This window comes from Lathyrus oleraceus, chromosome 5 (assembly GCF_024323335.1).
Source record: "Lathyrus oleraceus cultivar Zhongwan6 chromosome 5, CAAS_Psat_ZW6_1.0, whole genome shotgun sequence".
In the NCBI taxonomy this organism is placed as follows: domain Eukaryota; kingdom Viridiplantae; phylum Streptophyta; class Magnoliopsida; order Fabales; family Fabaceae; genus Lathyrus; species Lathyrus oleraceus.
In genome coordinates this window covers 645,995,463-646,022,308 of record NC_066583.1, presented here as the reverse complement: position 1 = coordinate 646,022,308, position 26,846 = coordinate 645,995,463, and the positions used below count along the sequence as shown (strand labels likewise).

Here is a 26,846-nt window from a genome sequence, read left to right as displayed (position 1 = left end):
ATCACATTTCTTGACAGCAGCATGCACATCCTTCCATATGTTTGGCCAATAAAGACCGGCTTGTAGGATTTTAGAGCAGGTCTTGGATGTACTTGCGTGTCCACCATAAGGAGCGGAATGACAATGTTGGATTATACTTTCTACCTCTTCTTCAGGTATACACCGACGGAAAATACCATTGGGGCCTCTTTTGAAAAGTAAAGGGTCGTCCTAGTAATAATGTTTTATGTCATGGAAGAATCGTTTCTTTTGTTGGTAGGATAAATCAAGTGGAACCACTCCGGCGGCTAAATAATTGACAAAATCAACGTACCATGGTGTAACGCATACAACCAAGGTGGTCTCTACCTGTTCATCAGCTCTATTTTCTTCCAAATTAGCTATAAGTTTATCGTACGAGAAATCATCATTGATCGATGTTCTTTCCGGTTCCAGGTTTTCAAGTCTAGAGAGGTGATCTGCTACTACGTTTTCAGTTCTTTTTTTATCTTTGATTTCCAAATCATATTCTTGTAACAACAAGATCCACCTTAGGAGTCTAGGTTTAGCGTCCTTTTTTGTTAAGAGGTACCTAATGGCAGCGTGGTCAGTGTAAACGATTATTTTAGCTCCGACCAAGTAAGAACGAAATTTATCTAGTGCAAATACTACTGTTAAAAGTTCTTTCTCGGTCATGGCGTAATTCATTTGTGCTTCATCTAGAGTTCTACTCGCATAATATATGACGTGAAGTTTTTTATCCTTTCGTTGTCCTAAAACAGCGCCTACGGCGTAGTCACTTGCGTCACACATTATTTCAAATGGTTCATTCCAATCCGGAGTCTGCATTATGGGCGCGGAGATCAATGCTTGTTTAAGTGTTTGAAATGCTTCTAAACATTTATTGTCGAAGATGAATTCAACATCTTTCATTAATAATCCGGTTAAAGGTTTAGTTATTTTAGAGAAATCTTTAATGAATCGTCGGTAGAAACCGGCATGTCCTAAGAAGCTTCGTACTTCTCTCACAGTTTTCAGAGGTTGAAGGTTTTCGATTACTTCTATTTTGGCTTTGTCTACTTCAATTCCTCTATTTGATATGATGTGTCCTAAAACAATCCCTTCTTGTGCCATAAAGTGACATTTTTCCCAATTAAGTACTAGGTTTACTTTTAGACATCGTTCTAGAACTCTTTCTAGGTTTTCAAGACATTCTTCGAAACTTTGCCCGTATACGGAAAAGTCATCCATAAAGACTTCCATGATGTTTTCGAGAAAATCGGCGAATATGGCCATCATGCACCTTTGGAAGGTTGCAGGAGCATTGCATAAGCCAAACGGCATTCGTCGATAAGCGAAGGTACCAAAAGGACATGTGAACGTTGTCTTTTCTTGGTCATCAGGATGAATTGGTATTTGAAAGAAGCCTGAGTAACCGTCTAGATAGAAGAAATGAGAATGCTTGGCTAGTCGTTCTAACATCTGGTTTATGAATGGTAAAGGAAAATGATATTTTCGGGTTGCTTTGTTTAGCTTCCTATAGTCAATGCACATTCTCCATCCCGATTCGATTCGTTTGGTTATAGTTTCTCCTTTTTCATTTTCGATCACGGTTATACCCCTTTTCTTTGGTACTACGTGTACAGGGCTAACTCATTTGCTATCGGATATAGGATATATAATACCTGCCTCTAATAATTTCGTTACTTCCTTCTTCACTACCTCACTCAGGATCGGGTTTAGTCTCCTCTGATGTTCCCTAGAAGTTTTACAGTCTTCTTCTAGCATGATGCGGTGCATACAAATAGAAGGACTTATCCCTTTATGATCGATGATGTTGTATCCTAGTGCGGTTGGATATTTTCTTAAGATATGTAGGAGTTTTTCGGTTTCGAGTTTTCCTAGGTTTGCATTGACTGTCACTGGTCGTTCAAGTTTTGAGTCTAGGAATTCATATCTCAGATTTTTGGGAAGTGTTTTCAGGTCGAGGGTTGGTTTCTTAAGGCATTGCGTAGGATCCGATGTTATTGCTAAACATTGGTTCAATCTGTCTTCTACACGACAGTCAGACAATTCGTCATTTTCTAATTCTGTTTCTTTTATGCATTCATCGATGATATCCATGAAGTAACATGTGTCTTCTATTGCAGGTGTTTTCAAAAATTTGGAAAGAATGAACTCAATTTTCTCTTCTCCTACTTCGAAAGTGAGTCGTCCTCGTTTTACGTCTATGATGGCACCGACGGTTGCTAAGAATGGTCTTCCCAATATAATGGGGGTAACTTCATCTTCTCTTATGTCCATAATTATAAAATCGGTTGGGATGTAGAATTGACCTATGCGCACGGGAACGTTTTCAAGAATTCCTACGGGATATCTAATGGAACGATCTGCTAATTGCACAGACATTTTAGTTGGTCTTAATTCTCCCATTTCAAGTCTCTTGCATATGGACAAGGGCATAACACTGATATCGGCTCCTAAATCGCATAGAGCTTTGTCTATGACAAATTTTCCGATGTGACAGGGTATAGAGAAACTACCAGGATCTTTAAGTTTAGGAGGCATATTTTGGATTATCGGGCTGCACTCAGCAGTGAGTGTAACATTTTCGCTATCTTCAAGTTTCCTTTTATTAGAAAGAATTTCTTTTAAGAACTTAGCATATGAGGGCATCTGTGTAATAGCTTCTGTAAAAGGAATGATGACGTTTAATTGTTTCAGTAGGTCAACAAATTTTTTAAATTGGCCCGCGTCTTTGGTTTTAATTTTCCTTTGAGGATAAGGGATAGGTGGTTTGTAATGCGGTGGAGGTACATAAGGTTCTTTCTTTTCTATGGTTTCCTTGTTACACTCTTCCTTTTCCTTAGGTTTACTTTCTTCCTCAGTTGACTTTTTAGAGTTTTGGTTCTCAATCCTTGGGTCAGACGGTCCTTCTACCTCTGTTCCACTTCTTAATATAATTGCATGAGCGTGGCTTTTCGGGTTAGGTTGGGGCTGTCCAGGAAATGTACCAGTTGGGGCAGCAGTAGGCGCTTGTTGTTGAGCTACTTGTGAGATTTGTGTTTCCATCATTTTGTTATGGGTAGCCAGGGCATCTACTTTACTTGCTAGTTGTTTAATATGTTCGTTAGTATGTACATTCTGGTTTAAGAACTCTTTATTGGTTTGCTGTTGAGAAGCTATGAAGTTCTCCATCATGATTTCCAAGTTGGATTTCCTAGGAACATTATTGTTAGGTGTAGATGGGGTCGGCTTTTGATATCCAGGAGGTTTAGCTGGGGCTTGACTGGGAGCTTGACCTGGTGCGTATAAAGCATTATTACTCTTATATGAAAAATTAGGATGGTTCTTCCAGTTCGAGTTATAGGTATGCGAGTAGGGATTTCCTTGAGCATAGTTCACTTGCTCTGCTTGGATTCCTGTTAGGAGTTGACAATCTGTAGGAGTGTGACCTTGAACTCCACAGACTTCGCAATTTTGAGTTACGGCAACCACGGTGGCTGGAGGTGATACATTTAAACTTTCAATTTTCTGGGCAAGAGCATCCACTTTTGCATTAACATGATCAAGGCTACTTATCTCGTACATGCCTCCTTTTGTTTGAGGTTTTTCTACCATTGTTCGGTCGCTTCCCCACTGATAATGATTTTGGGCCATGCTCTCGATAAGTTGATAAGCGTCAGCGTAGGGTTTATCCATAAGCGCACCACCTGCGGCGGCGTCTATTGTTAACCTTGTGTTGTATAAGAGACCATTATAGAAGGTATGAATTACTAACTAGTCCTCTAAACCATGGTTTGGACAAAGTCTCATCATGTCTTTGTATCTTTCCCAAGCTTCGAAAAGAGACTCGTTATCTTTCTGTTTAAATCCATTTATCTGGGCTCTTAACATAGCTGTTTTGCTTGGAGGAAAATATCGGGCAAGAAAGACTTTCTTCAACTCATTCCATGTGGTGACTGAGTTGGAAGGAAGAGACTGAAGCCATCTTCTAGCTTTATCTCTTAACGAGAAAGGAAAGAGACAAAGTCGAATTGCCTCTGAAGTGACACCATTAGCTTTAACAGTATCAGCGTATTGGACGAATACAGACAAATGAAGGTTTGGATCCTCGGTAGGATTTCCAGAAAATTGGTTCTGTTGCACTGCCTGCAACAGCGAAGGTTTAAGTTCGAAGTTGTTTGCTTCGATTGCGGGTGGAGCAATACTCGAATGCGGCTCATCTTGTGATGGAGCGGCGTAATCTCGAAGAGCACGAGCTGGTTCTGCCATCTCGGGTATCGGTGAAGGAAGAAGATTTTTGAGATCAGGAATTTCGATTGGAGGAAGATTATTTGCAGCACGATACTCCCGAATTCGTCGTAAGACTCGGAGATATTGTTCAACGTCGTTGATTCGTAAGTAGTACGGTTCGCCTTGTGAGCGAGTGTGTGGCATACAAATCAATGAAAGACAAGGGAAAAAATAAAAATTGCCTTAGTCTCTACAGCATAATAGAAGAGTTACGATATCGACTAAATAAAAGTCCCCGGCAACGGCGCCAAAAACTTGATCGCGACTTTATGAGTCTATTGGGGTATTAACTGCAAGTGCACAGTCTAATCGCGTAGTTTTAAAAGATATCGATCCCACAAGGACTTAATGAATCGATATATCGTTTTTCTAAGGTTACTTCGTAAAGCTAAGGCGGATGATACTTTGTTGATTAGGGGGAACAGTAAAACTAGAATCGGATCTAGATTAAATATCAAATACGCGGATATCGGTATGTAGTTCGTCGTAATTAGGGAATCAAATCTTCGTTGGTTTCTTAGTCTTAAAATAAGTCTTTTCAGTAGACACTATTGATTAAAAATCTTTTCTCAAACTCTCGCTCTGTTGAATCAGACTATGACTTTATATTAACGTACGCTCTCACTATTTAGTTAAGTCTAAAATCACTTTTTGAAAACAATAGAATCTATAGAAACTCTTTTTATTAAAATACTAACCGTTTAAACACCCTCGTCTCAAACTCTCGCCCTGTTGACTTAGATTATATGATTAAACTTAAATGCTTAACTCTCGTCCTCACATTCAACCTTTAAAAATACTTTTTGAAAATGATTAGAATTTAATTAACTCTAAAAATTGCTTTCGCCCTGATTTAAAGTTAATGTCCAATTTACACTGTCCAGTTAAAAGCTCAAACCGTCGTTCTATTGATTTTAACTTCTTTATGTTTTTTACTCTCGTACAAAAACTTTGGTATTAACTCTGTAAATTGAGACCATAAAAAGAGTGACTATATTTTTTTACATAAATTTAAACCAACTTAGTTTTGATTCCTTTATTCCGCTTACTTTACATACCGATATCTAAGTTTATTTAGCCGGACATGCTAAACAAGCCTAAACAATAATTATGCTTAAATACAGCCATATCAAACAAACAGTATAGGTAAACAGCAGTGCAGAGCATATATAAATTAAAACAATAAATTAATGAACCTGTAAAATTAATAGAAATCTTGGTTGTTCCCTAGCTTCGATGCTTGGACACTCCACCACAAACCGGTTGGATTTGTTCTTCACAATCTTCGTTCGGACAGGAAAATAAAGGCGAAGGAATAAAATACTATGACCTAACGTAAGGTTAGATCCAGTAAAAACTACACAATAGTTTCCGGTGTAGAAACTAGTGTGAAAGAAAAAAAATTCAATGCTTTGGAAATTAACTAGAAAAGAAAAGGAAATAAAAATGCTAAGAAAGTAGAATGCTGTAAAATATATTGCTATAAAAGCTTGCACGGCGGAAAAAGGAGAAAAAAGACAGGGCACCACTTAAGATCTATTTATATTCATCCATCATGTAACTGTTCCCCAAAAGTTCCTTCAGTAGGTTTCCTAGTGTGTCAACGAGTCAAGCGAAGAAAAAGGCCGAACGTGCTTCTGTTACGCGCGTCAAAGCAGAAAAATAGGAGTGGGGGTGTGACGTTCGTCACACCATGTGTTACGCTCGTAACACTGAGCAGAGGGGCGTGACGCTCGTCACGCCTTGTGTGGCGGTCGTCACAGCATCACAGCGCTTCTCCTTTGTAGTTGTGGGCTGGGCTTTAGTGGAATGCTTCTTTTTGCACCCCCTTTTCATTCTTTTTCACGTATGCTTCAAATAATGTTACCTGAAATAAATAGAAGGAAAATACCAAGTAATATCGAATAATATAAAATAAATCGGATCAAATAATAATATAATTTAATTAAATCGAGTCCAAAAATGTGATATTATTTCATGTTATCAATTGTGCAAGAGCTGATGGTATTTTCTTGAAATGAGACCACATGATATTATGGAGCTTATATGAGCTAGGTTTCATTTTGAAGCAAATTCCCCAAGTGGTAAAGGCTCAAATTCATCAAGGCATGTCAAGGTCATCTGAAAACCAAATGATCAACTGTGCAGTCAACTGAGGGCTTTGAGGTGGGGGAAATGATTTGAGACATCCCATTCATGTTCAAACAAGGCCTATTCATCATGTCAAACATCTATCTTGAAGATTTTGAAGTCATTGCAAAAGTTTCCCAAAATGGAAAGTGACCTATAATTTCAAGTTTCCAAAAATGGCAAGTTTTTGGTCCACATTCAACTTGACTTTCCAACATCAAAGAAGCTTCAAATGAAATTTTGGTGAACATCAAAGTTGAATATCTTTCTCCCCTCTTTCCAAAAAGTCCTATATCATGTCCATCTGATAATTGGTTGAGAAGTTATGACCAAATGATCACAAAGTATACATGGAGGTTCAACATAGCATAACTTTTGATTCAAAACTCCAAATTTGTCCACTCATTTTGCAAAATGCTTGTCATGACCAAGAGATTCCAAATCAACCCTTGCCTTGCATGAAAGAAGCTCATATGACCACTTGTGCATACATGTGCATTTTGGAGGGAAAATTGGATAATTTGAATTTGGTTGATCATGCAAGCAAATTAACACTTCCATCTTGATTATTGATTGATTTTAAGTGAATTTGTACCTCAGCATGGCACTGTTCACGTGTAGCATGTACATGCTAAGCACACTTGCCAATTTTGCAATTCACCTCATATCTCTCTAATCTCAATTAATCAAAGCCTAATCCTAATTTCAGCATGATTAACACAGAGTATAAAAGCTAAATCATAACTGCATTTGAGAAGAGGAACAATTTCAGATCTCAAATTTCACATTCCCTCCATTTTTTCTCTCTCTTCGAATCTTTCAATTCTCCATACAAACACCAAGTTTCTTTGTAGATTCATGATCCTGGTATAGTTTTGAGCAAGAATCAACCATTACTTTGGCCAATTCAGTCCAGATTCGTGCATGTCAAGAGCTTGAACATATTAATGGAAGCTTCAAATTGAGCTGGATTTAGGTGTTTCCAACTGGTAATTCTTGTACAAAGCTTCATTAGAGGTTAAAGGAAGTTGATCTGGAGCTGGAGGAAGCTTGAGCACGCGAATTCATTCACTGCCATTACAAGTAGGTGAAATTTCGACCATCTCCTTTTGCCTTTTTCTTGCCATAAACATGTAGATCTTGTAATGCTGAGAGTGCTGATAGTTTTAGATCTTGATTTGGCTGAAAAATGAGCTTGTATGATGAACTTAAAGTTTGGATGTTCAATATGTTTTTGCTCGATCCGTTCGATTCATGAGGTTTTAGATGATTTTGATATGATATTCATGATCCTCGTTGAAGGAGCTTTCGAACCATATATATTTCGTCCATTTCTGGAAAAATCCACGGCGGAGCTCCGCCTGGTTGGTCGGAGAAGACCTTCGTCTGCCACCGTCTGGTTATTGCTAGGGTTTCATGATGAAACGTTGCGTTTTGGTGAACGCTCCTGGCCTGGCGTGCGTGTGTTCGATCCTAGCGTATGCATGTTTCTGATTTTATTTTGAACATTCTCATTTCCCTTGGGAGCGTGAGTTCGATCCGGCGTATGCATGTTTCTGAATTTATTTCATTTGCATTCTTATTTCCCTTGGAGCGTGTGTTCGAACCTGCCTGGATGCATCTTATGAATTTCATTCAAATAACATTTTCCCTCCTATTATTTCATATTATTCCAATTTATTTCTCCAACTTTAAAAAATCATAAAAAATAGTAGAAGTGTCCAATTTGATCTTAATTTTTTTTCACAATCTTGTTTTGATCTCTAGTTTTTTATAGGATTTATTTCATGATTTGTTGATTGCTGGATTTTTAATATGTGATTTTTGATTGAACCTTATGCCAAATTGATATGCTACATTCAATGCTTTATGAAATGCTCATCTTTTATCCAATTGATTTGAAATTTGGCATGCTTGATCCTCACATGTGATATGATTTTTGAGCTTTGGTTTGAGATTTTTATCATATGCCATCACTGTTTTGGACACATGAAAGTGTAGTGTGACAATTTGTGTCACATTTCTGGTATTCAATTTGTGCATTTTTGTTTACCTATCATTTGAACTCTTCTGGATCTAATTTTTTTGCATGATGTATGTTCATAACATGATGAGTTCACATAAAAAATTTCATGATCATTGGATGCTTTTCTGTTTTGATTTGGATTTTCTAACTTGGATGTCCATTTTGTGCACCTTTGCTTGCCTTTGCTTTACATTGATCATTTGATGCCTTTGCCATGTGAATTGATCTTGGTCCTTTTGAGGACACCTTATGACATGTTTGAACTTGCTATATGCAAAAGATTTACTTCTGTTTTGATCATTTGATTTGGTTTTGAACCTAGTCTTTGTACTAGTGTTTTGTACATGAACTAATTGTGCTTTGTGTTTCAAGTTTGGACATTTAGCATTGATGATTGGTTTGGTCTCACTTTGTGAGATGCAAATGCCTTTGAGTACTAACTCTTGATGTTTTGTAGGATTCTAAGTGATAGGCTTGAGCCCATTGCTTCATTCGATTGCTTGACCATTGCTCATTGAATTGTGTAACAGTTGGACTGTTTGTCTGTTTGTTTTCTGACTGAGATATTAATTGTTTAGCTTTTGTACAGGTACATTAGTTGCTAGCTTTTAGCTCTTGCTTGAGCTTTGGATTGTGGTTGATACACCACTTAGGTAGCTACTCTCTTACTCCATGTAGTCTGGAAGTCCTGTCACCTTTTTGGCAGGCATTTGGCTGAAGTCCTCCTTAAGAGGCTCTGTTTGTGATTGCTTACATTTGTGCTAAAGACCTCTAAATGAGGCATGTTACTTGATAAGTCCTCCTAAGTGAAGAGGCAATTGACAGATAGAAGAGATTAGCAATCAATCCCCTGTTATTCAGTGAGTCGTTCATTATGCTCGCACTACGTGTTGATGCTCTTGAACAAGTACCTAAGATCTTTGTATAGAGTCAGTCAAGTGGAATAGGGTCCCTCTTTCTGGATCCCCACACTTTATTTATCATTGAGCTCACCCAGGCCAGGGTTAAGAGCATGAGGTCTCATCCTCATTTCCATTTTCATCAGCTTCACCCTAACTCTCAATGTTAGTGGTTAAGAGCTACAAACCACCTTTGTACAGTTTGGCTTGTTTGTCGAGGTTGATATGACCCTTCTTGACTAAAGCCCACCTATTTGATTGAGCCTCTTGTTTGTATATAGTGTGTGATGCATTGTTTGCTTGATTGCTTTGCATGTGTTTGCTTTTGCTCATTTGTTTGTTTTGAGGAGTTAGATATAAGTCCATCTATTGGCATTCTGTTTCCTATTTGTTTTGAGGATTTAGATATAAGTCCATCTATTGGCATTCTGTTTCCTGTTTGTTTTGAGGAGTTAGATATAAGTCCATCTATTGGCATTCTGTTTCCAGTTTTGTTGTTAGGAGTTGGATGTAAGTCCATTGATTGCCATTCTGTTTCCTCTTTCTGTGGTTCTCTTATGAGACTTGCTTATTCTTTATACCTTGTGTTGCCTTATTCCAAAGGATGGGACTTACTTGGATCATCCATATGATCTCAAGAGAGCAACCCTACTTGCGTTTGCATTCTTTTATTCCCCACTTCTTGCATGCTTAACCTTGATCCTTTTTCATCCCTAACCCAAACCAAAAAATTTTGTGCAAACATTTGACTTGTTTTCAACATTAGAAACCTAAGCTTTATGCTTTTGATTTTCAAACTTTCTTTTCATAATACTCATTTTGAATTGAATCTTTAAATCAACTTTGACCATTTTTGTACATACTTCTAATTGGTTAATGCAACTCACTCAAATGTGTTTCTTTGTGGCTCCATGTCCACTTCTTAATCAAATTTTTCATAACCTTTAGCTATTAGGTTTGAGTTATCTTTGTGATAGATATAATACTCACCTTTGTCCTTAGTGATTGAATTGTAAGACTTCCATGCTTATTATAGGGTTAACCCCTCACTAGCATGTTGAAGCTATTCTCACATGGTGGACTTGTGGTTTTTCAGGTCGAGTTTTCTCCCTTTGATAACAAAAGACCTTAGGGCTTTTGGACCAATCAATCCACCCATGTTTTGAAATCTTTTACCCGAACTACGGGGTTTTGATCCTTATCTTTCATGAGAGGGTACGTAGGCAATGGGTTCATCCATCCAAACACAAAATGTAAATAAACTTGTATATTCTTTTCTCATCTCTTCAATCATGTTTGCACAAAATAATTTCATAAACAATAACCTTTGCAACAAGTTGTGAAAAGGGTTCCCTATGAGTACCTAGGATGTTGTGGGTGCCTAACACCTTCCCATGACATAACCAACCCCCTTACCCAGATCTCTGACCCTCTTTTACTAGTTTTGTTTGTAAAACTTTATAGGTTTTTGTTCGCTTTCTAACCATTCCTTTGGATAAATAGAAGTGCGGTGGTGACTCGACTTTGTATGATTTACCTTGGATTTAGTCAATATCTCCAATGGTAACGAATACACCGCTACAGATTGCACACGGAAGGAGCAAGCATATTGAGATGCGGTTTCATTACTTGAGAGAATTGGTCGGTGATGGAAAGCTTAGACTGAGCTATTGCCGAAGCGAAGACCAAGTCGCGGATTTGTTGACAAAGGGTGTGACAAATGATGTGTTCAAGAGGCTGAAAAAGTGCTTGAGCATGGTGGACTTGGAGAAACTAAAGTGAGGTGGTGTGTTAAATGCAATTAAATTCTGTTATTACCTTTCCAAAAACTAACAGAATTTATTTGTTTAGTCACTTTAGTTGTATTTTTGAGTTGTATCATTTTATTCTCTCAATGTATAAATACTCTTGTAATATTCCCAATTCCAATTAATGCCAAAATTACTATTCATCCAATATTACTCTTTTCTCTCTAATTCTCTCTCAACTTCATCTTCCCCAAATTTCTTATCTTCCACCATTGTCAAACCTTCAATTTGAGTTTTATGTTCTAACATTAACACCCAATCTAGGCCACAAAATCAAAAGCTAACATGAAAGCCAAAAACCAAAACCACCTATATCTAAAACAAAATGGCTAAGCCGCGTATGCACCGTAAAGAAGAAGCAAGACCACCTGATCTAAACTAAACAACCAAAGTTACAGATGCACTGCAAAGAAAATTTAATCCTAGTTGATAAAAGCCTAGGTCATTGATTTATATTATTTAAAATTAATATTTGAACTAACTTATATATTATGTTTAATTAATATTTATTTTTTTAAATTAAGATAATTAGAATAAAATTTAGAGAAGAAATAATAAATTATAAACTATTTAAATTAAGTCATAAGTTAAATTATAAACTTGTGAGAAAATAAATTTATTAAATTAATCTTTTTAAATAATATATATGAATTTATAAATACTCTCTCCATTCTAAAATAATTGTCATAGTTAATCATTTCATACCGATTAAAAAAATATAATAAATAAAAGAAAGAATAATATTTTTATTAAACTATTCATATTTATTATTAATGTATTCAAATTATCATAAATACATAATAATAAAATGATAAATTTAGAGTATTAGTTAAATGATATAATTGAAAGATAAAATTCAAGTTATATTAGAAACTAAAGTATGATACGATATTTATTTTTGAATAAATGGAGTATAAATTATGAATTATAAGTTATAAGTTTAAAGTATAAAATTTTATAATAATTAATTAGATTTTAGTTAAAGTTAAATCAATAAAAATACTCCAATTCAGTCTTGTGTTTGAACAATTTATTTTTTAGAATTTTACTTATAGTTTATATTAATACAATTACTTTTATTTAAGATTGGAATCAGATTATGGGGCAGACCCGTAATGTTAGCACTCTAAAATTCAAGTTAATTAATGAGTCTGAAAAGGAATAGAATGAAGTATGGAAAGTATGTGTGTACATGTTGCCTTTTTGCAGTCTAGGATATTGGAGTGCACTCAAGAGTCTTTGTATTTCCAATGTGTAGATATGACTATTGCTTTTTATCTACCTATCATCCGACGATTTGGATCATTGATTGGTCTGACTTACTTTCATATATATATATATATATATATATATATATATATATATATATATATATATATATATATATATATATATATATATATATATATATATATATATATATATATATATTGGTTTTCAATTATTTTTTTTGCTCTTATTATCCCTAAACCTTAAATCCTAAACCTGAAATCATCATTTATTGGATCTTTGGTTGACCCAGAACAATTGTCCTATTGACTTATTGCAAAGTGTTGAACGAGGAGTTTTTCCAATTTATTGTTGGTCATAAGGTGTTGAGCCGATCGCGAAGGTCGTGGGAGACAGGCGTATTAAATGCTAGTTAAAATATGTGTCTTTCCGTTTTGAAGACTAGGGTATTCGAGTGTACTCAAGTGCCATATTATTTCCAATGTGCATATCTGACGGTTGCTTTTTATCTTCCTACCATACGATGATTTGGATCATTAACTAATATGGCTTACTTTCCTATATATGTGCGACTTGACTTTCAAAAGAACTTTTTCTCTCATTACCCCTAAACCTTAAACCCTCCCTCATTGAGCCGTTGGCTGACCCATAATTTTCCTCCTGAATTATTGCAAAGTGTTGAATGAGGAGTTTTTCCAATTTCTTGTCATTCACAAGGTGTTAAGCCGACGACAAAGGTTGTGGGAAACAAACATATTAGATGTTAGTCTCGTCGTCTGTCGTTTCACTATGTAAGAAACATTAAAACCAATTCATATGACTCTCTTAACTTTCTAACACAATCACAAAGGCACGCCACCTTATAATTTTACACTTGAATAGAAATCACACTATTTTTTAATACAACACAATGATCACTAAACACTTTGTGATCAATTATGTAGAGATTGATATTCCCTTCCAAATGTTACAACTCACACTGTATAAGACTTTAAGTGCTCAGAACTCATTATGAAACTTTCAAAGACACTTTAAAATTATGCAGCAAGTTTCACAAAGTTTAGACACAAAAGTAATTAATGATAAAAGTGAGAAGGTGTCGTACCTCGGAAAATACGATCCTTCGCGAAACGCATCGCACGCTCGTGGAAAATGTGTTCAAACAGATTCGTCACCGAATTTTATTTAATCCAATTAAGGAAAGGGAAAATATTGATAAAACCTTTGAAAAGAACATGGTCGTCGCAACCAAATCCGGGTTTAGGAGTCGATTATGCAAGGGGAATGCATTAGCACCCCTCACGTCTGTTGCACTTAACGAGAACCTTTTAGTTAAACTTGCGATTAAATGTTAGCTAATGTTATTTATTTTCTTCGAGTAAACTAAAATAGAAAAGAGAAAATAAAAGAGGTTGCAATTTTTTTTTATTAATGTGTCTGATGAGATTGCGGGTCTCACTCCTATGTATCTTCGGGTGCGATGGAGAACTCAAGGCTATGTAGTTCTGGGTAGAAAATGTCTTATGGTCGATTTTAGTTAAAGTTATTTTGTCTCAATCGACGGAAAAACATTTATTGCTACCCAAAACAAGTGAGAAGCGAGCGTTTGCAGCATATTAAATGGATTTCTATATCAACATTCACGGAAAAATGTCACTTATCTCAACTCACATGATTGTGAACAAAACACTCTATTGCATCGTCTCGAGATGAAACATCTTTCATTTGTGAAAAAAAGGGTCGGAGGGTTGTGCCAAAAGGCAAAAGGTTTGAATGTGTTTGATGTCTTTTTGGTTTGAAAAACTAGGATTTTTATGACTTGCAAGCTCTTACAACTTGAGTCTAATACTCAAGACTATGACTGGACCATTCACCCCAGGTGGTATTTCCTTTCAATTTTGTTATGAAAAGGGTTTGCATATTTACAAGTGTTTTGAAGTGAGGGCGAACACTTATAGCTTGCAAAATCTTACAACTTGAACCCAGAACTATTACTAGACCTTTCACCCATATAGTTTTTTTCTTTCGATTTTAAAATGGTCAAATTGTTTATTAGTCATTTTGAATTTCTTTGAAAAATGACTTGACATTGGATCAATCATTTTATTTGTGTTGCGAATGGATTGAAAAATGGTTGAAGGTGAAATGGATGGTGAAAATGATTTAAGATTGAAATGATTTTTGAGAGTGATTGAAAATTATGGTGAGATTTTGAAAACTATCTTGATGTTGATCAAGTATTAGTCTTTATTTGAAAGGTTGATTTTATTTTTTTGTTTTTCGTTTTTAATTTATTTAACTAACTAAGAGAAATAAAAGCGATAAAATAAATACAAGTTACAACAAATGATGGATGTACGTTTTGTCAATGAGAATATAATAAAATGATAAACATACAGTCCATCAAACAAGTAAATATAAACACAAGGATCTCATTGTAAGAAGATCCAACAGTAAGCCACAGGACCGGAAACCAAACGAAATCAAAAGCGACTAAATTTAGCTCTAAAGTTAAATTAAAGTGGATTCATGTAAGAATTACCATAAGAAGCCGAACAAAAATCTACGCGTCCAAGCGATTTTTAGAAGTTAAGTTGGATTTTAACTCCGAAATCGCAACACAATGAAACGACGCAACAATCACGCAGATTATTTATGCGTGTTATGGTATGAACAAAGAATAAAGATTACCTCATTAAATAACTAAGCACAAAGCAAATGACCAAACAAATAGTCAAACAATATATTTAGTAATTACCAAATAATTAATTAGAACTATAATCAAATAATCAATTAAAGTCTAATCAATTTATTAACTACTAATTAATTCTTTTACCCATAAGCTTTATCTCATAAATGACTTCATCTTCAATTATGAATTCATCTTTGTTGAAATTTATTTTGAGACATTTGTCACAAAGTTGATTTATGCTTGGAAGATTACGCTTTAATCCTTCTACATAGAGTACATCATTAATTATTGTGAAAGATGGTGATCCAACTTTGACTATGTCAATAATATTTCCTTTGTTGTTGTCTACATATGTGACATATCCTTTGAATTTTAATACTAGAGGTGAAAATGTATATTTGTCTCTGATCATGTGCTTTGAACAACCACTATCAAGATACCACAAATTTGTAGCTTGATAACACTAAAATTCACCGTATTTTTGACTCCGATTTCACATGCATTCTAGTTGTTTTATTATCATTTTGTTGTGTTATTGGTATGTTTTCCTTTGTTTTCAGGTTTTTACTTTAATCGGAGCCCCGATCGAGAAAAGGAGCGAAAAAGAGCAAAAAACCCTAAAATTCAGCATTTTGTTCTTGTGGCCTACCCCATGGCTGGCGCCATAGACCCTGCCATGACGTGTCCAAGCTCAACTTCCCTCAACTCCCACGTTCCCCACTACTTCCACTAAGGCGCCTCAAATTGGCCTTGTGGCGGGCGCCACAAGAGGAAAATAGTTTCCCTCCCATTCTCAAGTTGAAGGGCATCCAAGTCATTTCCATCTTTTTAATTGCTTATAAATAGAAACTCGAGTTCACTTTTACAATCATCCAAACTTAGAGCAGAGGCAAACTCAGAGAAACTTTGTTTCACTTAGGCATATATTCAGTTTTATAAAGTGGTGATCGCTTCGCATTGGAGTGTTACCACAATTGTGTAATCGAGTCTGTGATAGAGTCTGTAATCGAGTTTGGAACACTTTGGAAGGAAGTTAATCCTGCCTCCATTTTCATTTCCTCTTTGCAATTTATTCAACCCTCCGATTGGAGCAGGTTTTTATTACTTGTCTTTATCTTATTTACTTTTCCGCACTCGCTTTACTTTATTTATTTTCCCGCACTCGCTTTACTTTATTTATTTCCCGCACTCGCTTTACTTTATTTATTTCCTCGCACTCGCTTTACTTTATTTATTTCCTCGCACTCGCTTTAAATTATTTATTTCCTCGCACTCGCTTTACTTTCATTTATTTCCTCGCACTCTGTCGCAACCTGAAAAAAGAATGCGAAAAAAAATAACCGGCGAAGAAAAGAAATGACAGAAGAGTCGCCACCGTGCGTTATTTATCCCAAAGGAGGGAAAGGAAACACTCGAAGTAAACCTGAAAAGGGGAAAGGAAAAGACAAGGTCTCGCAACCAAATCTTGGGTTCGGGAGCCGATTATGCGAAGGGAAGGTATTAACACCCCTACGCATCCGTAGTACTCTACGGGATCCACTTTTGTTGTTCTTGTCTAAAGGGTGTAGGTTTATCTAATGCACTATTTACTAAAAAGGGGTCAAAAGAAAATGACTCGCACGGATGTCGCATCCACTGCATACGTATCTCATCTGAATATGAGAATCAGAGTCTTCGTAGCTCGGCTACCTAGGGGTTAAAGAAGAGTGTGCTCGCTAAGACATCGCGTCTTATGCCTACGTATCTCATATGGAATGAGAATCAGAGCAAGTCGTAGTTCGGCTAACTACGGGGGGTAAGGGTTGTATTTTAGGGTGAACGACGTTACTACGCAATCTACTGGATGCTCGACCTTTGGAGACTTACTCGCCTGTAGTAGAAGGAGTAAACGTGTTCTTAGGAGAAGAAAAATCAATGAGTTGGTTTGTGTTTTAGGGATGCTCATGCAAAAAAGGAAGTCCTAGACGAAGGAACAGTGCTACCTTAATTGACATGCAAACGAGAGACTATACGAAGCCTAGCAATCTTATGGGGAAACGATCACACCACACAAAACATGTATCTTAAAGTAAACGCGCCAACGGGGGGCTCAAACATACATGGGTAGGGCTTTAGTCAAGAGGGGTTATATCAACCTCGACAAACAAGCCATGGAATATGTAATCAAATGGGCTCTTAACCACTGACATTGAACGTCAGGGTGAGCAGATCAAAAGGGTAATGAGGATAAGACCTCATAGCTCTTAACCCTGGCCAGGGTGAGCTTATGACAAAAAATGGGGATTCAGAAAGGTGGAACCCTCTCCACTGACTGACCGGATAAAAGATCTTGGGTTTTTGTTCTGAAGCATCGACACGTAGTACGAGCATAAAGAACGACACACTGAATAACGGGGGATTGATTACTAATCCCTTTTATCCGTCAATTTCCTCTTCAGGGAGGTATTTAGCACTGATGCCTCTTCTTGGAGGTCTTTGGGCACAAATGTAAACAAACAAAAGAAAACATTGCCTCCTATTGAGGTCTTCCAGCTAAGAAAGCGGTAAAATGCGGGAAAGATATAAAAGTACCACACGGATAAAGATCCGAAGTAATAGCAACTAACGACACAAGAAACCCAGAGATCTCTCAAGCTGGCACCACCAAAGAAAGCAAGTCAGCACATGTAATCGGAATAAACCTCCAGGTGGTATCCCACAAATAAAATGGAATGCCAAGCAAGCTATCCTTTCAGGAGTCATGTGAGCCCTCACAAAAAACTCAACAAACAGGTTAGAGTGACAAGATGGGGCGCATTCAAGAGTTTCCCCAAATCAAAATGTAACCACATGAATCATGCCATTTAAAATTCACAAAAAGAGCTCACAAAAAGCAACCAAGTGTATGAGGCCTAAACCTCTTGTTAAACACATGCACCAAAAGGGTATCAAAATTCAAAGTCAGGGGCAAGGATCCACACATCAAGACATGACATACATATTAAAACATGTGACCACATGTAAAACCTAACGATAATGCCTCATACATTCAGAGCATTCAAATTGAAAGCACAGAGTAATGAAAATAGGGCAAACCTGATTGGAGAGATCGAATGAAATTGAATTGCCCGGTTGGGTTTGCAAAGCAATCTGAGGGTTTATATGAGGTGGAATTGGCTCTTTGCAGATGAGTTCCTTTCAGTCTCTAGAGGTTGCTCTGAACTCTGTTAGCTCTTCTCTCACTATCTTTTTCCCAGGGTTTTTTGGGAGATGGAAGTCTAGAATTTATAACCTGATTTTCGTGACTTTGTGGGCTCAAAAGAGAAAGGTTCAAGTCCAAGATTTTTCCGTTATATTTTATTTATTTATTTATTATTTTTTTCGTTTTTTTTTTCGAAACGCGTGGGCTTCGCCTAGCGAGCATGACAGTTCATGAACAAACTTTTGCTCCTTCAAGATTAACGTTTTGACTGATGAATAGACCCCATTTGAACATGTTGGAAGTATCTCAAGCCATTCCATTGTGTTGACTGATCACCCAGATAGGACCCACAAAGTGTCTTGGATGATATTCAAGTTTCTTGGATCTAATTTCGATTGACATGATGAAATGCAATATGAAATGTTAAATGACCTAAAAATGAATGCATGCATGAGGGGGGCAAATTTTGAGGTATTACACTCGCTTTAAATTGTTTATTTCCTCGCACTCGCACTACTTTTGTTTACTTTCCGCACTCGCACTACTTTTATTTAAATTAATGCACTTTTACTTTACCATGTCTAACTAAATCTATAAGGTTAGGATGTAAGGATCGTAATTGAACCAGTAATCCGTACAATTGTTCGTAGAAGCACTTAAGGGTTATTTTAACTTTCAAATTAAGTTTTCCCGCACTTCAATTCCGTTGGGTAAGATCGAAAGCCGTCCAATGTCTTTTTAAACTTAATTGTTTTAAACTATTTCAAAAACAGCGAAAGCGCTTTGTTTAGTTCATTAGGAGATTTTAACATTAAGAAGAAAAGAGATTTTAAAACTATTTTCGGACGCGTTTATAAGTTTAGAGTCTGGTTCGTGAGAACCTCTTTTGGTTAAGAAATCCAGGTTATAATACTTTTCAACTTAGTCAAGATACTATATTTCTTAAAAATAGGTTTACTACTCTAACGCAATGCGCGCCTTTTTATAAGTGACAATAAGAGAGTTTGATTAGGGAGTACAACTCGGTTCTGAATACGCGAAAGCGACAGTTCCTATTAAATTAGTTCTTTTCAAAGTAGGAAACATTGCCCATAAGTAGCTCTACTAGCAAGTACTTGGATTATCAATTAATTACGTGAATTACATTCGACCCTGTCTTTATTAATTATATCTTTATTTCAACACTTTACTTTTCATTGCACACTCCAAAAACACCTATTTCGATTGCCTTTGATAAACACCATAACAATAGATAACGATAGATTGACACTTGGTCTCTGTGGATTCGACAATCTTTTATATTACTCTGACGCGTTCGTATACTTGCGAAAAGCACGCATCAAGTTTTTGGCGCCGTTGCCGGGGACCAATTTCGTCAAATTTCATTTTCCTGTTGTTATATCATTTAGACTTAGGCTATTTCCCGCCGGTCGATGCGAAGAACTCGCAGCACCGGAAGTTTAAGCTTAGTATACCCTCTGGCGGAACGTGAACGTTACGCTCGCGCACGTTTATTCTTTCATAGAATTAAGAGAGCTATAGCCGAAGATCAAAACCAAAGACCTCTTAAGGATTTCGCTCAACCATCTAATGAAGAACCTAGTTCTAGTATAGTAAACCCAACCATCCCAGCTAATAATTTTGAACTTAAACCATCCCTGTTGCAACTAGTGCAACAGAGACAATTCGCAGGTCTCGCTACTGAGAACCCAAACCAACATTTAAAAATATTTCTTCAATTAGCAGACACTTTTAAAACCAATGGAGCTTCTCCTGAGGCAATACGTTTAAGATTATTCCCTTTTTCCCTCAAAGATAAAGCCCTATCAAGGTTAGATTCCCTTCCACCCAATTCCATTACGACTTAGGATAACCTTAGAAGAGTTTTTCTTGCTAGATATTTTCCCCCGAGTAAAATCGCCGTTCTTCGAAACCATATAACTAGATTTACCCAAAACCAAGGAGAATCGTTGTTCGAAGCTTGAGAGAGATATAAAGAGTTGTTACGAGCATGCCCACATCATGGTTTAGAAAATTGGTTAATCATTCAAACCTTCTATAATGAACTTCATTACAACACAAAGATGACCATCGACGCTGCCGCAGACGGTGCTCTGATGAACAAACCTTATCCTGAAGCTAGTGCCCTCATTGAAGATATGGCTCAAAACCATCAATCATGGGGAATCGAACGAGCGACAGTTGAGAAGAAGGAAGCCCGAGGAGGAGTGCATGAACTAAGCTCTATAGACATGATGCAAGCTAAAATGGACGCATTAGCCCTCAAGGTCGAGCATATGTGCATAAACCCGAATACTGTAGCCGCAGTTTCATCAGATTGTGAGATATGTGGAACCAAAGGACACCAATCTGCAGAATGCAGTCTATTAAACGAAACCCACTCTGAACAAGTGAACTACACCCAAGGGAACCCATACTCGAATACCTATAGCCCTGGATGGAGGAATCACCCGAACTTCTCCTATAAAAACAATAACCCTATCCAAAGTAATGCACCTCCGAGACCTAGTTATCAAGCCCCTAGATCAAATCAACCTATGCAACCCGTACCACCAAAGCCGAGCCTTGAGAAAATTATGGAAAATTTTATCACCGCTCAAACCCAACAAAACAAGGAGTTCATGAACCAAAACATTCATGTTAACAAATTGATTACTCAGTTAGGAACAAAGGTTGACCAAATAGTTACTCATACTAAGATGCTTGAAACCCAGATCTCTCAGGTAGCTTTAAACCAAGCCCCTCAGACTACACCTGGAGGACAGTTCCCTGGACAACCTCAACAAAATCCGAGAGGACAAGCCAATGCCATTACCCTACGAAGTGGGAACGCTTATGATGAGCCACCAAACCCTAGATTGAGTGAACCCGAAACTTCTAAGGAATGTACCAAACCCACGGACGAAGTAAAGGAACCAGAGGAATCTGAAAACCAGGAAGGTCGAGATAAAGGAGAAGAACCTAAAGATAAAACTTACGTACCACCCCCGCCATATAAACCACCTATACCATATCCGCAAAGACTCAAACAAACCCAGATCAATAAACAGTATCAAAAATTTATTAAAGTTATAGAAAAACTTCATGTAGAAATCCCTTTCACAGAAGCCATCACCCAAATACCTTCTTATGCAAAATTTCTCAAAGAAATCCTTACCAACAAACGTAGACTTGACGATCCGAAGCCTTTGGAATGTAATGCTATTTCCGAGGACAAATTAGCGAAGAAAGATAAAGATCCTGGAAATTTCTCCATTCCTTGCCTTTTGGGTAATCATGTCATCGAAAAATATTTTCTAGACTTAGGAGCTAGTGTGAGCTTAATGCCTTTAGCAGTTTGTGAGAGGTTAAACTTAGGAGAATTGCAGCCCACTAAGATGTCACTTCAGTTAGCCGATATATCTGTTAAATATCCGATAGGCATTTTAGAAGATGTTCCTGTTAGGATAGGTCAGTTATTTATCCCTACTGATTTTGTTGTCATGGACATCAAAGAGGACAATGATATACCAATCCTTCTAGGTAGACCATTCTTATCAACTGCAGGAGCCATAATAGATGTCAAGAAAGGAAAGTTGACATTTGAGGTAGGTGACGAGAAAATAGAATTTATACTTTCAAAATTACTTATGGCACCTGTGATGGGAGATTCGTGTTATGCCTTAGATATCATTGATGAATGTGTTAGAGAATTAGAACAAAAAGAAATTATAAAAACAATTAAGTTACCATTAACTCTCATAAGGGAAGATGATGACTTTAAGAAACCCTACATCGATGATAACCTTTACGAATGTTTATCCCTTACCCCAGATCCTATGCCATGCCCTAAGAAACCAACCTTAGAACTTAAGGAACTACCTAAGAACCTGAGATACGAGTTCCTCGATGAAAAGATGAACCACCCAGTTATAGTTAGTGCTACCTTGAGCCAAGAGGAGACGAACCAACTTTTAGACGTTTTACGAAGATATCCCTCATGTTGGTGTAAGCCCTAGAGGCCAATATTTTTGGTACTTGTATCGAATTATTTATTAATAATAAAAGACATTTTCTTTATTATGGTTTATTAATAAAGTCCCTGGAATAGATAGTCCGTTTAATGTATTAAGTGTGACTTAATCATGAGAGCACATTAAACATAAGGACACTATTCTTAAAGTATCCGTAGTCGAGCTTTATTGTGAAGTGGGATAACATTAAAGCATTAAGACTATTATGTTTGTAGACTGATGATCACATCTCATGGATCATGGATAAAGAGTTATCAAGTCTTAAACATAGGTATGAATATTAGGAGTAATATTTATACCGGATTGACCCGCTATGAGAATACTATATAGAAAGTTATGCAAAGTGTCATAAGTTATTCTCATGGTGATAATAGTGCATACCACTCTTCGACCTGAAACCACTATGGATCCTAGATGTAGAGTCGAGTGCTTTATTGCTGATCCAACGTTGTCTGTAACTGGATAACCATAAAGACAGTTGATGGGTACTCCACAAAGCATGTTGAGGGACATGAGTTTCCTAGATGGAATTTGCCCATCCTGCGTAACAGGATAAATGTCTATGGGCCCAATATTGAACTGGACAAGGATGACACGGTCTATACCTTGTGTTCAATATAGACATAAGGGCAAAGGGGTAATTATACATATAATTATTATCACAGGAGGTTTTGTCAGATCACATGACATTTTCATGTCTTGGGTAGCAGTGATGTGTTTCTAGATACCGCTCACTGTTTATTATGTTAAATGCGTGATTTAATATAATTGCCAACGTCGCGAAAACCTACAGGGTCACACACAAAGGACGGATTGATGAGAGATAGAGCAACTAAGGAACATCGTAAGGTACGGTGTACTTAAGTACAATACGAAGTATGGTAAGGTACCAAATACTTAAGTGATTTTGGCATATTATGAGATATGGGCCAAAATACACTTAAGTGGGCTTTTTGGCTTGAAGCCCACACAAGTGGTTCTATAAATAGAACTCTTATGCAGAAGCATTGTATGAGAATACAACACAACTGAAGAGTTAGAATTTTGTATCTCTCTTTCTCTCACTCAAAGCCTTCATTCGTACCAGCTAGCACTGAGATTGAAGGAATCCGTTCGTGTGGACTGAGTAGAGACGCTGTCATCGTTCAACGTTCGTGATCGCCCCGTGGATCTGTATCCAAGGTTTTGATCGTTACAAGAGATCTGCACCATTGGTTTGAATCGCCACAAGAGGTAACGATTCTATCACTAATCATGCCCATTCATAAGGATCACTAAATGGAGAAAATTTTAAATTCCGCTGCGCCTTGGATGGCAATTCTCCTTCAGTGGTATCAGAGCCACTTACGAAACCATGAATCTGATAACTGTTTTTGTTCTATATTAATATGATAAAGACAAAATGAATCAAAAATTAAATTGAGATCGATCAAGTTACATATATATGATATATGTAATCCTGATGCAAAATACATTATATATGATATAGTGTTCTCGTTTCGTTCATTCAAACACTCAATGATTGTTTTCCTTTGAGCGATCAATGGTCGTTTGCTTCTTGATCCGACATTAGTATGGTGAAGCAATGATGTGTTGATCAATCATACTGAATTAACAATCGAAATGTGTTTGACGGTCTGAAATTGGTGCATCAGGGTTAGTGACGGCACAAGGGTTATGTTGTCAGAGAGTTATGCGATTGGGGTTTGACTGCACAAGAGTTGTGCTTTCTAAACATTTTTTGGAACAGTGTTAACCGGTTAACGCATATGGTTATCCGGTTAACACATTACGAAATAAAATTTTTGAGTTTTTCAAACAGTGTTAACCGGTTAACGCTTTTGGTTAACCGATTAACGCTTTTGGTTAACCGGTTAACGCAAGGCGGAAAACAGTTTTCCAAGACATTTTCAAAAAGTGTTAACCGGTTAACGCAAGGCAGAAAACAATTTTTAGCAGATTTCAAACAGTGTTAACCGGTTAACGCATATGGTTAACCGGTTAACGCAAGGAAAAATTCACCCGTTCGGCTAACTCAGTGCTTTAAAAGTATCAAGTGTTAATACGAAAAGCGACATCGATTTTAAATGAATTGTTCATTAAAATGTGGTGATCGGTCGTCGAAATTTAATTTGGTTTTAATTAATTAAAGGAATTAATAATAATAATAAAGTGTTTATTATTGTCTTGTGGTGATCGGTTATGGCCTTAGTTTTCCTTTATTCTGCTTTGGGTTTTAAAATACGACTTGCGTGTCGTGCCTCTCTCTTAATCTCCCAAATGTAACTTCTTTTCTCATCTCACTCCCTCGTACGTAAAACGAGTTTCTTTATGTAATGTAATGATATGAAGAAAGCAAAGAAGTTAGTTCCAAAGGAGGACAACCTTGAAGATCTTGCTTGGAGAAGCTTAGATCGTTGTTAGGTTAGCTTAGGTTCTCCCATTGGCTTGGGAGAACAATTGCGCTAGGGGCCATAACTGTTTCATTATGTTTGTATGTATGTTGATGCATGTGAATGTATGTTGATGCATGTGAGAGACGGTTTATATGATAAACAAGCCGGTGAGATCAGAAAAATTGCAATTCCCTCAAAATAAATATTAAGTTTATGCTTTCCAAGTTTTAACACTCATCAAGACTAGTATCGAATAATGTAGGTTTCGCCTACGCGAGGTGCATGTTCTATATTAGTAAGGTGCGATGGGATAATTGTAATATCCAACTGTTAAAACAATGGGTCAAACTTAACTAAACAAATTATAATAAGATTATACATATGTTTAGAAGCAAGAGTTGGGAATGATCCATATGATGGATTGGAATAAGGAGTTATTCACCCAACTGAAATTTTCGAGAGTTGTATGAGATACAATTGGAAGGAGTTCCTACCTAAATAACCTAGTTTTGTGTAATCCGCCTACGCGGACTTAGAACGAAGTGAAATATGGATCTCGACCCACTAGAAAATCTTCCAACGGGATTTTCCGAATCAAATGATGAGGGTCATTTGTTTTGAATAAAATAGTGGGAGCATATTTAATTAAAGGCCTAATTAAATATGTCAATGATACTTATATTTTCATTAATCCTTATGTAGATTACCATGACAGCAAACAACTCTAACAACATCTTGCGATCAATCCTTGATAAGGAAAAATTGTCTGGGACAAATTTTATGGATTGGCACCGAAACCTGAGGATTGTCCTCAAACATGATAAAAAGTTGTATGTCTTGGAGACACCTGTTCCTGAAGAGGAACCTCCTAGTTCTGCACCTAAGGCAGAAAGAGATGCTTATAAGAAGCATGTCGATGATGCCAATGAAATTGCTTGTCTCATGCTAGCTACCATGAACACAGAATTGCAAAAGCAACATGAGAACATGTCAGCGTTCGATATGATCGAACACCTGAAGATGCTCTATCAAGAGCAAGCTAGGCATGAGAGGTTTGAAGTTTCAAAAGCCCTTTTTCAAGGCAAGTTAGCTGAGGGAGCCCCTGTAGGTCCCCATGTACTCAAGATGATTGGGTATGTGGAAAGCCTTGAGAGATTGGGTTTTCCCCTCGAAAAGGAACTTGCGACTGATTTGATCTTGCAATCATTGCCAGATAGTTTCAGTCAATTTGTCCTAAATTTCAATATGATTGCTATGGACAAATCTCTTCCTGAACTGCTCGCCATGTTAAGAACTGCCGAGCAGAATCTGAAGTCAAAAGGGAAGTCCATTATGATGATCGGAAATGGAAAAAGACAGAACAAAAGGCCCACTAAGCAGGGTGATAAAGGGAAAGGCAAGGAAGTTGCCAAACCCAAACCCACCGTTGCTGCTTTAAAGCCTAGTGGAGGCATATCAAAAGAAGGCACCTGCTTCCATTGCGGTAAGACCGGACACTGGAAGAGGAACTGCCCAAAGTACCTGGAAGATAAGAAGAATAGAGTAGAGACTTCAACTTCAGGTATTTTTGTTATTAATTTATCTACTTCTGCATCATGGGTATTAGATACTGGATGTGGTTCTCACATTTATACAAATGTGCAGGGGCTGAAAAGAAGTAGAGATTTGGCAAAAGGTGAAGTCGACCTACGAGTTGGTAATGGAGCAAAGGTTGCTGCCTTAGCCGTAGGAACTTATGAATTGACTTTACCTAGTGGTTTAATAATTCAGTTAGAGAACTGTTATTATGTACCTGCAATTAGCAGGAATATTATTTCCGTTTCTTGTTTGGACAAGTTTGATTTTTCATTCATAATAAAGAACAATTGTTGCTCAATTTATTTGAATGATATACTCTATGCTACTGCACAAATGAACAATGGACTATATGTCCTTGATCTTGAAATGTCTATTTATAACATTAATACTAAAAGGATGAAACCTAATGAGTTAAATCCAACTTACCTTTGGCATTGTCGATTAGGCCACATAAATGAGAAACGCATTTCCAAACTCCATAAAGATGGACTCTTGGACTCTTTTGATTATGAATCATATGAGACATGCAGATCTTGTTTAATTGGAAAGATGACAAAGTCTCCATTCACAGGAAAAGGTGAAAGAGCTAATGATCTT

General features: G+C 36.9%; 2 non-coding genes across 2 annotated transcripts; one reads left to right on the top strand and one right to left on the bottom strand.

Annotated features, from left to right (window-relative positions):
- The first annotated feature begins 3,769 nt into the window (after positions 1-3,769).
- LOC127089599 (small nucleolar RNA R71) lies at positions 3,770-3,876 on the top strand. The gene has a single exon (XR_007791174.1). It is a non-coding gene; the product is annotated as a small nucleolar RNA R71 (small nucleolar RNA).
- Positions 3,877-20,163: 16,287 nt separating this feature from the next.
- On the bottom strand, positions 20,164-20,270 carry LOC127088854 (small nucleolar RNA R71). Its single transcript, XR_007790666.1, has one exon. It is a non-coding gene; the product is annotated as a small nucleolar RNA R71 (small nucleolar RNA).
- Positions 20,271-26,846: the final 6,576 nt, after the last annotated feature.